This window comes from Falco rusticolus, chromosome 9 (genome assembly GCF_015220075.1).
Source record: "Falco rusticolus isolate bFalRus1 chromosome 9, bFalRus1.pri, whole genome shotgun sequence".
Lineage (NCBI taxonomy): Eukaryota > Metazoa > Chordata > Aves > Falconiformes > Falconidae > Falco > Falco rusticolus.
Window position 1 is genome coordinate 32,276,429 of NC_051195.1, and position 15,178 is coordinate 32,291,606.

The window sequence follows — 15,178 nt, forward strand, 5'->3', positions numbered from 1 at the left end:
CTGGAGAAGAACCTGCAAAGGGTGCTCTGTTCTACCGCAGATCTGAGCTACCCCCTCAAAAGACGTTCTGTATCCACTGACAGCACAATTTGAGAATCACCTTCACGGGACAGGTCTCTGCTGGGGGTGTGAGTGTCATGATACTGAACAAAACTACTTTACTATCAACATTGAAAAAGAAAAAAAAAAAAAAAAAAAGTAGAGCAGTAGGAGGATCAGGCAGAGAAAGTCTGAGTGATTCATTGGGGCAGGTCACTGCCAGACCTGGCAGCAAAACCCACACCTTTTACTGGACAACATCTGACGTGTAAAGTCCCTTTAGAGAGAAGGATGTAAGACAACATCACACTTTGTCATCAACTGAAGTTGAGATTTTATTTATTTATGTACTTATTTGCCCATGCTATTAAGTAGTGTAATATTGTTTTTATTGTGAAAATCATATGTTCATTTATATTTTATTCAGAAAGTGGGCTGTTTGCTGTTAATCATCATTTTACTACTAGTCATTAACTAACTAGGAGAATGTTTATAGACTCTGGTGTCATCTTGGGATATGACCTTGCAGAAAAGGTCATTAGTCATTAGCTCCTACTAATAATTAGTGTCCAGGTAGAATGATCAGCTGGTCAAGTACAAAGCAAGAGTAGCTTCAGAGAAAGCATTGCTTGCTGTAAAGTGAGAGGGTTAGAAGATAGTTTCCTGGCTTACAAGGAAGCTGATTGAAAGGCTGTGTAATTAAATCTGTTCTGTGCTGTGCCTGTCCTGCAGAACATAATAAGACTTACCCAGAAAATGGATCTGATAACCTGGCGCCCAGTGCCGTGCTAATTCTCATGCCGTTGTGCAGCCCAGCTACTAAATTATAGTTATGCAGGATTAATTAGTTCCATTCTCCACAAAGCTAATATTCAATGTAAATGAGGGGGATTAGCAGGGAGTTATTTGGTGACTTACAAGAAAGGAAACACACATTTAAACAAGGATCTTAGGATATATAAATTAAAACCCAAGGGATTTACATTCAAATATCAATGGGCCGCTGCATCAGGTATGGTTTTGCTTTGCCTTCGCACTGAAATATGTTTGCAGAGATAGAGTTGTGCTCCACTAGGTGCAGCTGAACATCCTTAGGTATTTCAGGAGTCATCAGCTTCTACGTTATAAAATCCAAGAGGGACCCAAAGTGAACTTCTAAGGGATTACTTGTATGATGTGGATATTCCTACATGCTTGAACTACATTCTCTTTAAGCTTCTTTTAAATAATATATTTAGGAAAGAAAACAAAATCAGACAAAACCTGTAAGCATTTGATGGCAATCTGAAATTGCCCAGTGATACTCTGAAAGCTCTTGGTGCATTATTCTAATGATTAATATCTTCCCTATTAAAAATGTGTATCTTATCACACAGATTGTTTGTTCAACTTTGGATTCTAATCCCTGGGTTTACTGTAGCTTTATCAGTTTCAGTTTCAACAGTAAACTAGTTCATTCTCCCCACTGAAATCCATATGAAATGGGATGAAGCTACTTCATCTCTTTTATAAACCAATAGATTGAATTCTTTAAATATTTGTCTTTGGGGCATGTTTTCCAGTATTTTGCTCATTCCTCTTTTCAGAACAATTGTCAATATCCTTCCTGAAATGCAGGCAGATGCCAGAGCTGGACATAACATTGCTGCAGTGATCGCAGCATTATCAAATACTGAGGAAATCTAGCATCTTGATTTCTACTCAGAATTCTGTTTATGCTGTAATGCATATTTGTCCCCCGCGTCTTTTGTTGGCAACAACATGTTCACTTGATTCAAGAAAACTTATCCTTGTTTCAAATTCACTACAGCGGAATTCTTCTCTTCCCCATTTATGTAGGCTGTAGCTATGTCTAGCACCCTTCACTCCCCTTCTGTCTCTGCTGGGATTCATTAGTTACAATCAGACTGATTTTCTTAGGAGGTTAAGGTGCAAGAACCTTTGCAGCAGGAGCTAGACTACCATGTAGTGCGTATATCAGGTGACTCTGAAGCTTTGTGAATGCCAGACTGCCCAAGCAGTGACTCTAAATACATTTAAGTGAACAGAAAAGGGGTATACTCTTTGTGCTCTCTTCAGAAAGGTAGAGAAATGTACCACAGACGGCTGAATATTTATGTTGTTTCTTGTATTCTACCCTAAGAATCTGTGAATGGATAATGCCTAAGACAGACAGACTGAATCTGATCCACTGCAGCGATACCTGTCTTCTTCAGGGGGAAGCAAAGGAAAGAAGTTGAAAGCTAACAAGGAGAATATGGTAAATTAAAATTCTGTCCCCAAAGTAAGCAGAACAAAAAAAACCTACAAATGAGAAAGGTGTTGAGGGGTCACAGAAATGCAGAGATATCTTCAAGTGATACTGCTCAGTCCCCTGTGTTTTGCTCAAGAATGGGCTTTGACTGCAGCCCTGCTCTCTCCAGCTGGCAGAAACGTGCCAATGGATGCATATGTACCTGTGCGCAACAATTGCCACACTAGACATTGCACCAGGGCTTGAAACGAAGACTGGAAACTCAGGACTGCCCTAAGACCAAATGTGGCAACTATTAGAAACAGACATTTCTGTGGCAGTGGCAGAGAGAAGACTGTGGCAACTCCTGCAGACCGTGGACTTGCACAGCGCAAGCTTATTTCATAGAATAACAGAATGGTGTGAGTTGGAAGGGACTTTAAAGACCATCTAGTTCCACCCTGCCCTGCCATGGGCAGGGACACCTTCCACTAAACAAGGTTGCCCAAAGCCCCATCCAGCCTGGCCTTGAACATTTCCAGGGATGGGTCATCCACAGCTTCTCTGGGCAACCTATTCCAGTGCCTCACCACCCTCAAAGTAAAGGATTTCTTTGAAACATCTACTCTTCCTAATATCTAATCTAAATCTACCCTAGTCCCAGTAAACTATACAGTTTGGAAGACATAATTCTTCACTTTGTGAAGAAGAATGGTAGAGGGATCAGAAACAAGACGGAGCCAATAACTTAGCTGACACTGCAATCAGCTTACATTTATCTCTCTCTGTACCCTGCTCTAGCTTTTTTCTGAACTGGTTCAGAGCACTTGCAATCAGAATCTCAAAATACCTCTCTCTGCCCATGCCAAGGTGTATTTAGCAATTACATTGCACAGGGTTAGTATATTTTCTAATGAGAAGAGGTGTTATGAAAGCTTTTATGTTGTTTTCTTTTTTATTTGGTTAATATACCCAGAGTGTGTGAATGTGCGTCTGTGTAATGTTTTGTTAATGTGACATTTATTCTCCTTTCCTTCCAGCCCCTCCTCAAGCATGTCTGCGAATCAATCTGGTTTTGTGTTTAATGCAAGTTATCAATCATCTTTTCATGAGCAAATGGTTTCATATTAAGGGGAAGGAAACATTCTAATGTATTCATTCTATTATTGTTCCTTGGAAAAGATCCAGATTTGCAATAAACCAGTGATTGGAAATGCACAAAGTATTTTAATATCCCAATTATTTTGATTTAACTTCCTCTAATAGTTTAAATTGATACTGAATTTATTTAGAAGCCATTACAAAGGAATTCCCCCCACCCTCCCGCCAAGTAGTTCAGAAACACATAATGAACTTAAGCTGAAGACAAAATACATTGTTCATATTCTAAGCTGCCAACGGTATGAGAAGGGGAAGCTTTTGTATGAGAAAGCCAGGTGGAGGGAAACGGAAAAAAAACCAAACCCAAAAAAAAGCAAAAAACAAAAAAAACCCAACAAAGCTGCTATATATAATTCAATTATTATTTAAAAATTCGTCTGATTAAAAAAAAATGTTACAGTGGCAATTTTTCTGTCTTCAGGAGATGATAATCAGACACCCACTGACTTCCTACATTACTGGAACTAACACAGATTTGACTACATGAAAAGACCTACTCAAAAATTTCATCTCTCCCTGCCTACGTTTCTTTTTTTCCATGTTATCTGCATTTTTACCCTACTGTTACAATCATGCTTTGCACTTTTCACATAAATTCATCTGAGGTCTTCACAGGAATGCTTTGCTCATGTCCAGGATTTCTCAGCATCCTTTCACTTCCTGGATGGACTGAGAAGATTTTAAGGTGATAATGCTCAGTCCTCCAACAGATAACCTCAGAAACCTGAGAAGCCATCCCTAGAAGGCTCATTGCTGCAATAAAGGTCCATGGGACACTTCCTGCCTATCTGCCAAGAGCTTTGTAAGGACATGTACGGGCATGAAAATGTTATGGCCAGGATCTTCCCGAACTGAAGCTGGCAATATAAAGAGAAAGTGTGTCAGTCCTAAGGTACTAAGTCTTTTCTGGATCTTTCTTGGTTCTAGAGATATCAGTAACATCTACAGATGGGATCAGCGTGGCCTGTCAAGCTCCTGGTGCTACTGACACAGTAAGAAGGCATCCTTGGCTTGACAAGCTGATGGCTCCAGGCCTGGATCCCCAGAGGGACTTTGGACTACAGCAGGAAAAGCTGCCATTTCTACATTTAGGACTCTTATTCCTTAGTGGACTGACCTGTTCAATCAATTCCTTAAATTAATCTTCCTTAAAAAAGAAACGTAGGCAGGGAGAGATGAAATTTTTGAGTAGGTCTTTCCATGTAGTCAATCTCCCTCCAACAAGAAGCAAAGCTACTACAGTTTTATATCCTTTTGACCCTAGCAGAATCCATGGCATTACATTAGCATAAAGTCAAAGGAGAGGAAAACTGAAAAAAAGTGAGTAGGATCTTTATTGTAAGTTAAGAATTTATGCCATATGATCATTTTGAAAATAACTGTAGCTTGACAATAGCTATTGCCTGCAAACAAGCATTCTGGATACCACACAAATACTTAGGAAGCAAATTCATGATGACACAGAGGTTTCTCAAAAAAATTGGCAAAACATTGCTTATTAATTTTGAAGTGCTAAATAGGCAGCATTTTTTAACGCACATTAATTCATGACATAAATTTTGACATATTCAGAATTTTTAAAAAAGTTTAAATAGCATTAGCATTTGTTTGAGAAATGTACTCTATTTAAGAATGACCATAGTTTACTGCTTTCTTTAGTTGCAAGTTAAGAGATGAGTATTTCATGTCATGCTATGTCATTTTATGAAAGCATGTGAATGAAGTCCTTGAAATTATTTACCTGTATCATCTCACCACCTAGCTTTAGGGCAAAAAGTCATACTGTTTATATTAGCTTACCTTGACAGTGAATGGTGTGAGTGGAAGAAATAGCGATTTCTGAAAAACAGTCAAGAATGTTCTTTATGCTGAAAGGACAGCCACTTAAGAGTTAGCCAATAATAATCATGAGGCGCTACTTAAGACTTCCAGAAAAAAAATCTACTGTTGTTGTATCCTTTCTTTTGAATTACCTCTGATTTTAAAGTGATTGTTGTGGAGATGGGGAATTACGGCTCTGGTCTAGGAAGATTCAAAATCTTGATTCTGAATTGTGACTGAATACTCTGGAAGTGGGGTAAGCACTACCATCTTCTTTTTGTAACAGTGCACGCTGCACCCTGAAATACAAAACTTGTTGTGGGGGCCACTGAGAGGAAATGTGACTATTAAGGCCAGTACTTAACACAGACAGTTAGGACAGGGGGAAATCAGATATTTTCATCCCTATCTAACAAAATCAGAAAGGAGGGGAACTACAGGGCAGATCTTCCACATCTTTCATGCATGCACTAGTAGGCAAAGAGTAGACTGTACTCAGAAAACTTGGGTTTATGTTTTACAAGCACCTGCAAGACTTTCTCAGGCAGCTCTTCCTGGATGGGCACCTTTCTCAAGGATTTTGGTTGCATTTAGGCAGCACTAAGCCACTCGGCTTCGGTCCAGACCATGCTGGCAAGATCTATGGGCTAAATGAATGTGCTCCTGTACGTATGCAGTGCTCAAACATATGCCATACAAAGGATAAAGGACTTTTTTTTTTCTTTTTTTTTTCCCCCATGTTGTCCAGGAGAGCAGCCTGTGATCTCTGATGTGCTTGGGCAATACTCAGCAATCGCCTTCCTGGACTGCAGACTGGGGTTAAACAAGACCTAAAGCCATTTCAGATAGAATATCTGCATCCTGGATTTTGTCATGACTATTCCTTTGTCTCTGATGCAGTGAAGGAAGAAAAGCATAATTTGTTGATGCTGTGAAAGACAGTGGTGGTTAACTAGGCTAATCACAATGCAAAGGAATTTAGTCTGGTGGTGATAACTTCAGGGTTTTTGTATATTTATCTAGCTATCTACCTGTCAGCTAAGCAAGTCTATGATTATCTGTATTTGAACTACTGAGCAATGATCTAAGTTTTCTATAGATGCAATCTTCTTTTCCCAAGTCATGGAACATTTATTGAATCCCTCAAGATGTTTTAACTCAGTTTCTTAATGCAAATTTTTCCTTCTTGAAACAATCGGGGTGTTGGAGTGTGTCTTTGTCCCTCTGTTCAGTCCTTTATAAAATGTAACTAATAATTGCACTATTTTCCTTTGACTGTTGTAGCAATGCCTTATCTACTCGGCATTCTCTTTGAAGAGAATACCCTCAGAATAAGATCATTTCAGCTTTTCTTTTTTTAATTCTATTGCCTAGCCAAAACAGTTGCTCGTTTTTACAGGTGTCACATTTTCATTGATACAAAAGATGGAAGCCACTGGGAAGTGTCTAGTCCCTACGAGATGTGGTCCTGAAGAAAGAGATGCCTTTAAGTATGTCTGATTGAGTTAAAATCAGTGATTCGGTGTACAGGAGGATTTCTTTTTTGATGCGCATGTGTAACTAAACATAAACCTTGTGATTCTCTCTTTAGCATGCTACTACTGTGCATCTGAAGCAGTTTCCTTCCTTGAAGAAGCAAGGTTTAAGCTACTCACTGGAGCATCATTTTGAGCATCCTGTCTTCAAAGCAAATGTAAGATTCTCCAGATGGTAGCAGTTACCCTTGCCTGTGAGAATGGGATGTATCCTAGAACCGTAGCAGATCACAGGAAATGTGTTTACCAGTTAGTAGTGTATCTGTACAGCATGTATGCCCATAAGACGTTTCTGACTGGAGGAGTTTTTAAGCTCTTTCATACAGCATGCAGTTAACATTTCTTTCCAAAAAGAGTCCTCAGATGCATGTGCAAAACAAATTTCCAGATCCCTTCCTCAGACTATTCCTCCCTGTCTCCTTTGTCTCTGCCACTCCTTTCCCTTTAATAATAATGGAAACAATTTACATCATAAGCTAAAAACAACTTAATTTTCTTGTACCTTATAGGAAGAAAATAATGTTGAAAGCAAAATAAATGAATAGTGCATGAACTGCTGCCACCTCTTGGTTATATTCATCACTCCAAGTATTCGGGGCGTATTCATCTAAATCAAGAATATTAGGGTATTTCAGTTATTTTTCCCTTTCACCTCACATCCAGCCTTGAAAACACAAAGCAAGACAGTATATTTTTTTTTTTCTCCAGATGCTATTGCTGAAATTGTCAGTTGCAACTATTAAGGTAATTTTTAAAGGTCTTCTACCAGTATTTTTGTGTGCTTAAGCTAAGTCCTTTCTCTTTCTTTTCTGGGGTTTAGGTTTTACTTAATTTTAATCTCCACCTTTGTTAAGCTTCGAGGCATTCAGTTGGTTATTTTTGTACTACAACAAAGAGAGTTAACTTTATTTCATTGGCATTCTGATAGTGAAAGGCATGAGGACAAATGAAGGGAAGGGTGGTGGTAGTGGGGAATTACATATGCCTAAGTGAAACAAAATGAATTTCCAATATATTTTTTTCCATGTTTAAAGAATAACACACTAATTTTATTCCTTATCCAGATGTGTGTTCTGATTAGAAGCTCATTGAAGGTAATGGCATAACTCCAGTGCACTTCAAGAGCTTTTGGACAATTTCTAGTGAAAAATATCAGATTTCTATTGAAGTTGTCAGTGGAATGACATTGGTTTCTCCCACCCAATACCGTTCACCACAATTGTTGCATGTTTAATCAGTTCCTGCTGATTGCAGTAGGACATCAATTGACCTTTTCTAGGTCAATTGCAATGTGTGGACAGCTAAAATATCCTGTCTGAGCAGTCATTAGATGCCCTCTAAATGATGATATACATGATGAATGGGAACAAAATTCTGGCAACCTCCCAATGACAGCCACCGGGGTAGGACTTTCACCTGTTCCTCACTTTTTCCCAGCCTTTGGTCCCATTCCTGTTGATGTTGTACTTGCTTATTAACGTGCTTGCTTGTAGCTGTACCTTACCAGGCTCTATGGCTGCACCACAGCCTATCACTTCAGACAGCAACAGAGAAGGATCAGCAATTTGTACTGAAAATACAAATGCAGAAGGTCTAAAAGCAACCTAATTGAAGCACCCCTGAGTTAAACCAAAGGCTACATTAACACCCAGGCTATAATTAGCAGATCCTCTCACTTTGCTAAGTGAGAAGTCTTATCCATGTGTCTGTCAGCGTAGAAGCAATAGAAACCACCATCAATGTGACAAGCTGTTGTTTGTCATGTCCTACTGAAAAGCCCTTGCTGAACTGAGACTTTACAAAAAAAGTTTTTTTATTTGGAAGACCAGAAATTGTTTGGTCTTTACCCTGCTGGCACGATACATCCAGTCATGGCTGAAGATCTCTCTCTTATGGGATGTTCATGATTCTGCAGTTCAGGGCCCAATGACTCTTTTATCTTTGTTGTCATAACTAAATAGTATAATTATACACAAACACAGCTAAAACCCGCAGCATTAAGTTTGAAAGGACTACAAAGGAACAATGTCTTCCTGTGTAGCAGTTCTTGCTTCACTGGCTTTTATGCATGAGCTCGTTACATGACAACTTGCCGCAGCCTGATTTCCTTACTCACTGAAGTGATTAAAGCAATACCACCCCAGAGACCTCTTGTTTGCCTGCACATATCACTGCAACCCACTCAGCTTCCTCCAAAGCAAGGGCAGAGGCCCGGTGTGCTGGAAAATTGGCAGGGTGAGGTCTGTTCTCATTTCATAATGGAGCCATTCTGTTTCCTCTCTCTCCAGCGTTCTGAAATCTCTTCCTGATGACTTGATTAAAGGATATTTTTTTTTTTAAAAAAGAAAGCAGCTTATCTAGAAGAGTGCAATATATACCATGAAAAGTGCTATAAAGCAGTGCTTCACCTTCAGAGCAGTTCAGAGACAGGTAAATAAAGTGCTTTGGGCTGGGAGCTGAACCACGCTGATTCGATGAGCGGATACCTGCCTAAGTGTGATGGATAGGCGTGAAAATGGCTGCAAATGCCACTGTAGAAGCATAAGCAGGACAATCAGTGCTCAGATCCTATTACTTAAGCAGTGCTTTTCTCAGACTGCTTAGTGCACCATCACCTCCCAGAAGGAAGGTTAATGTATGGCTGATTTGTGGAACGACTTATCAGCAGGCATTCTACCTGAGGAAGCAGAATTCATAGTGATTATTGTAGACTTTTCCTTACCAATGCCCTGCCTACAAGAGATTACATGACATTGCTCAAAAAGCAGGCAAATGACATAAGCAAAACAATTTTTTTTCCAGCCTATATCTTAATTTTTTTATTTTTTTTTTTTTTTAAATCCAGCACATCTAAAAATAGCTCAGCCCTAGAACCAGGTGAGTTCACACTGACAGATTCCTTCTGGATATGAATATCTAAAGTTAAGTTTTCAAATTGCTCTTTCACTGTGGTGGCTTTTTTTGGTTGTTTTTGGGTTTTTTTTCCCTATCCTGTCATTAGACTAAATGGAAAAAAGTATTATACCATTACCGTTTGTGTTCAACCTCAGACAAATCCTGGTGGCTTCCAGACCTTCTCCAGGGATTCATCTTTCCTGTATATTCGCAGTGGTAGAGAAAAGGTGAGTGCTGTGGTCTTGTTCATTCTCTAGTTACTGAATGGGGTTTCTGTCTTGAGGAAGCTCTGCAGAACCCTCTAGAATACCTTTTATTTTCTCACATAATTCACTTTCTTCTGAAAGTGAATATATATATATATTATTATATATAAATATATGTATGTTATACCAAAAAGACACAAGTGCTGTAATTAAGAATAAATGTCTTTCTAAAGGAAATAGCTCAGCTAGACATCACTAAGCTCAAAGCAGGAACTGGAGTGAATTTTTCTAGTTTGTGATGTTTTCAGTGCTCAAGACACCCACCCCATCTTCACTCTTTCTTTGCTGGCTGGAGGCAGGAACAGGCTGTGAAAGGGGATACCTTCAAGAGCTCCTGCCTCATGCCCTGATTGCCCTGGTGAGTAAGTCTGAATCAGGATGAGCCTGGATTGCCTATGAAGTCCACTTGCCATAGGAATATCTCTACAGAAAAAAAGAGCATCTTCCTCAAAATAACCCTGAACCATCCTTTCTGGATCATGTCTTGTGGTATAACCACAACAGGAGAGGCAAGAGTTGGGGAAAACAGAGCATCCCCACAAGAGAAAAACACCACTGTGGGAACCTATTCATATTCACCTTTCCTCACCTGCCCGTGCCAGCACATTGGAGCAGACCCAACGCCAGCGCGTCCCACAGCAGAGTGCTGCATCTGCAGGGCTGCGTGGGCTTGTCCACACAGGCTTCCCAACCCTGGGGCCTGCAGCACTGAGTTCCAGAAGGTTCCTCCTCTGTTCGTTATTCTGGAAAAGATCTCAGGCTGAACTAAACTGCTTTTGCTGCATTTCAATATAGCAGGGAAGGGTCCAGCCAGACTGATGTGAGCTCTGCGGGGCCCTCTGCAGCAAACACTGCTGGCTGCTACGGACACAGCAACAGAGATACAGACTTTACACTGTTGTTCTGCTCTGGTGAGTAAAAACGCTCTGTGAGGAGAAATAGTGATGTTCTATTCCGGTGAAACCAGCATATTCAAAACTGAACTAAGAACTGGAAAAAAATATTTTTGGAGAAAATGCCTGTCAGAATTTCCCTCAAATGAGTGTACAGTGCGGTTTCTCCTCTCCCAAAAATCTAATTCTTGGGAAAATGTACAATTTATTTAAAGCAGTAACACCAGTTTGGTGTCCCAGCAGTGAAAAGCAAAGATACAGATGTTGCTAAGTATGACCTAGGTAGATTGACATAATGATGTGAGCAGAATTTAGCACTTACAGTCTGTGGGTAAATGAAGGATGCTGGTTTCCAAGGTGGCCAAGTGCTGAATTCACTTTTAGAAAAATAAATTAAAATCCCATTGAAAAGCATTTTTGTTGACTTTTTTTTTTTTTCTTTTCATAGCTAGGAAGAAAACATTTCCCTAGTTGATATAATAATATTCAAATGCAATTCCCTGAGAAATATCCTAAGATATTGAATTTGAAATTAGTTAAATGATTATTGGCTGAAACAGATTTTAAAACTAAGATCTACTTATGAGTCTTCAGGCTAAGGAGTTATTAGTGAATTTAATTAACAATGGGATTCTTTAGTAACTTCAATCTAGTAGTAACCCACAGGTTTGTCTTTTGGTAATTATTATGTCTGCTGGTTAATAGGATAATCATGACCATGTTTGCAACAACTGAGAACTCCAATCAAACAAACAAAAAAATTGCTAATAATCATCCTTGCTGTTCACACAGGGTTTTTCTGGAGGAAGCTTCTGCCTGATTGAAACATATTATTTATAGTGATGGTATACGTATCTCAAAATCTACAAACTGTTGAATAAGATTCAGCACAGGAGGAAGTCTGGCAGTCTTTATCAGTAAAATCTTCTGATAAAGGGAACTAGGCTTTTATTTTTCTTCTTTCCTGTAAGTGTCTTCTAAAAGGCTTTAAGATGCCATCTTAAGGGGTAAAAAAACAAAACCAAAAAATAAAAACCAAACCCAACTGTTCTAGTAAAAAAGATATACTTTCTGATTTCTTAATAAAATAGTAGTATTTTCCAGAAAAGAATGTGACAAATTGGGGTTTTGTTTAGTTTTCTCTAGTGTCAGCTCATTTTTGAAAAATTAGGACACCTTGTGTTAAAAACACAGCAATGAGGTATTTCTAATGCATGTGGATAGGGTTTTGCATGACACCTCCCAGTATTTTGCTATTTTAGCAATTAATCAGCAAAGGCCAGCGTTAAATGAAGGTCAACTGGAAAGACCAGGGAGGCATACTCTTGGCAGGAGGCCTTGAGAACAGCTTTCTGGAGGAAACTTTGTAGCAGTGCTAGAAATCAGTGACATACTAGTTGATAGTGTTTCTGGTAGGTGAAGGTGGGGTGTTCCAGGCAGCACTTCACCGAAAGGAGCTTTCCTGAGAACCATTTCAGCTGGACTCCCTCAGCTGGACCTGGTGCTTGCTGTTCTCTATACGATTCACCACTTTCACCACTGACCCTAGCTGGGGGTTTGCTTCGCTGCTATGGTTATCTAAAATGGCGTCAGTTCTTCCCAATGCTACCTATTGAGAACTGCTTACGCTGAGGCTGGAGGAATGCCAAAAAGCTTCACACAGAAATACAATTCTGCTACAAAACTCTCTACCCTAACCACATCTCTCCATTCCCTCTGTTTTGCCCCTTGTTCAGCTGATAACTGTCTAGCTACGATGCCCGTGACAAAGGAGGCTGGAGAAGACAGCACAGGGGTATAGGATGGGAAGGGACCACATGAACCACCACATCAGGTTCCCTGACATCTCAGGCCATCGTATCAGAGCAAGACCTGGCAAGTCAATGTAGAAAGGGATTCCTGTGCATTGGATAGCCCCCAGGACAGTCTCTGTCCCTGGAGGCCCCTTTCTTCCTTTCTTTCTGCAGATGCCTGTATGCCAACATCATGCAGCACTTGGGTAATGGAATTTATTTTTTTGCTACAGTTTTTCCATCCTGGGTTCAAGCACTTAGTATCAGGTTGTAAAGAAGGTAATAAGTCCGTGTGAGTGGAAATGCTTACAAGGTAAATACTTTCATCTTTCAGATTTGCTGCCAAATTCTGCATGACAATGGGCCTTGATAACTCTGATGGTCTCTCAAAGCTGGGCTTATAACAAATCTTTTAAATTCATCTGTTCTTCAATAATAGACAGAAAGTCTTTTTAGTTCTTTGAAAAATATGACTAGAATTCACACAAAGGGTCCTCTGTATACTTCTAAAGGTCTCCTTTTACCTATACACTTTACAGTCAATTGCAAAAGCACTGAAATATTCAAAGATGACAAAATCAAAGGCTAGCTAGTGTCCAGTTAATCTAGCCAGCAGGCGTCTGTAGATAGCTGGTGGAGATTCTCTGTACTCATGATAATGCTCTTCCAGACATCATCTAGTAAGAAAGGAAAAAGAGGCAACAAATTATTATTATTACTACTACTACTATTATTACTGTTATTATCATCATTATTACTGTTATTGTTATTATTGTTGTTATTTCCTCAGGTACTCAAGTCCTAGCTTCTCTATAATTTAATTTATGCGTGACTTTTCATGAATACTAGGGAAAAGACAGTAAGATCTGAAAATGGGGTCCAACTGCAGAACTGGAAATTCTCATCATTTCTCAATGTTATCTGTTAGTTTCTCAAGACTTGAGGCTTTCTGCAGGTTTTGGAAAAAATGCATGTTAGTATCTTGCTATGCACAATGTGTAATTCAGAATTTCGAAAGGGAGACAATACCATAATCTAGGTTTAGAAGCTACTTCAAACAAATCAACAAAAAAATGTTGCCTGCCTGCTGCATTATCATCTCAATTAAAAAGGATAATTAAGAGAAGTATTACATAGATGAAGGAAAAGTTCAAGTAAAACTAAGGACTGAAGGTAAATAAATCTCCTCTCCCTGAAACCAGAACATTCTTTGAAATTAGAAAAAAAAAAAAGAAAAAAAAAAAAAGGTGCAATAATTACAGCTAAAAGAATAATTGGTTTTAATTAATAAAAATATTTAGATTAACAGGAAAGCAAAATAGATTGCTAGGGCTGGATCATAATTTCATTTTTATTAAGAGCTGCTAAATGTAATCCTCCTATATCATAACATACACTGAGCCCTTAAGGAGTATCAGCAACAAAGTGTTGCTGAAAATAAACTAGTGTTTATTTCCCCCTGAAGTTAACTCCAATAATCCTGACTGTGCTTTAGAAGAAATGAGCTCTTGTTGTAACTGTATCAAAGGGCTGACAAACTTTAAGAACCATTGTAAAAGAAACAGGCACTTCTGTTTTACAGATAAACGCCAAGCCCAGCTGAAGGCTGCGGGCTGTCTTCGGGTATTCCCATGAAAGGAGAGGAAGGCCCACAGCAGCAGGCAACACAGTAAGTTTTCAGGTCAACGTGGCATGAAGACGTAGGGGGAAAAATAATCCGGTAATGAAAAATGAGTCGATGTGGCTGGGCAGGTCAGCCTGTCCCATGGGGACCAGCAGCCTAACTGCAGCGCTTTGCTCTGCAGCCACATCCGAGCCCAGATGGGCATGCTGGTGCTGACCCTGCTCGGGTTTAGCTAAATGTGATGGCAACTGAGATCAATAACCAGACTGGTGTATTTTGGGACTTCAGGTGAGGAAGAAAAGCCTCTGGACTCAGGAAGGGCCTCTTTCTTGTCCATTAGGGAAATGTTTTTCAAAGTGTAAATGTCAGCTGGGAAACGAACTGCTTTCTGTGGCTTTGAAAATTTCCTCCCTGAGCTGCAGATTATTTTGGGTACAAGCTGTCTTTCATCCTGTGACAGTTAGTAATGCCAGGGCTTCTACTCACTAATAGAACATAATTAACCAAACGATACTCCTTTAAGGTCATTGGTAGTGGAAAACACTTTCATCTATATGAGCCAACACAGAAGTAGGGAAAAACTTAGCCCATGAACATCCCACTCCAAGATTTTGTTCAAGAAATCGGTGTCTCAAAGGTCAGTCTCTCCAGTCCTGTGGCTCTGCAGCAGGGTCTGAAGAAGGATTTTGCTTGTACATTTATTACTGTTTCTTCTGGATCTCTTGAGCAAGCACTTTTCAGAGACACACGTAGGTGCAGCTGGTTCAGGGCTTGCAGCTCAGACCAAACAGCTTCACCTTGCACATCAGGCCACAGAAGGAAGGGCAGAAACCTCAGAGCTCTGCTATAGACAAATCATAGCTTCAGGGGAGCACAAAGGAGGATTATGGTGGTTTGAATCTCACACTTCCTAGGTGG

The 15,178-nt window shown here is 39.6% G+C and overlaps 1 long non-coding RNA gene across 18 annotated transcripts in view; it reads left to right on the top strand.

Moving 5' to 3' along the window:
- Positions 1-11,851, top strand: part of LOC119153594 — a 115,512-nt gene extending 103,661 nt beyond the window's left edge. For 8 of the 18 annotated variants that reach the window (XR_005106174.1, XR_005106173.1, XR_005106176.1 and 5 more), the window contains 6 exons: positions 2,183-2,299; positions 5,421-6,744; positions 6,846-6,947; positions 7,299-9,219; positions 9,791-9,911; positions 10,250-11,851. This is a non-coding gene — a long non-coding RNA (uncharacterized LOC119153594). The remainder of the gene's footprint in view (positions 1-2,182; positions 2,300-5,420; positions 6,745-6,845; positions 6,948-7,298; positions 9,220-9,790; positions 9,912-10,249) is intronic. The other 10 variants (XR_005106180.1, XR_005106177.1, XR_005106182.1 and 7 more) reach the window with 10 other exon arrangements.
- The last annotated feature ends 3,327 nt before the right edge of the window (positions 11,852-15,178 follow it).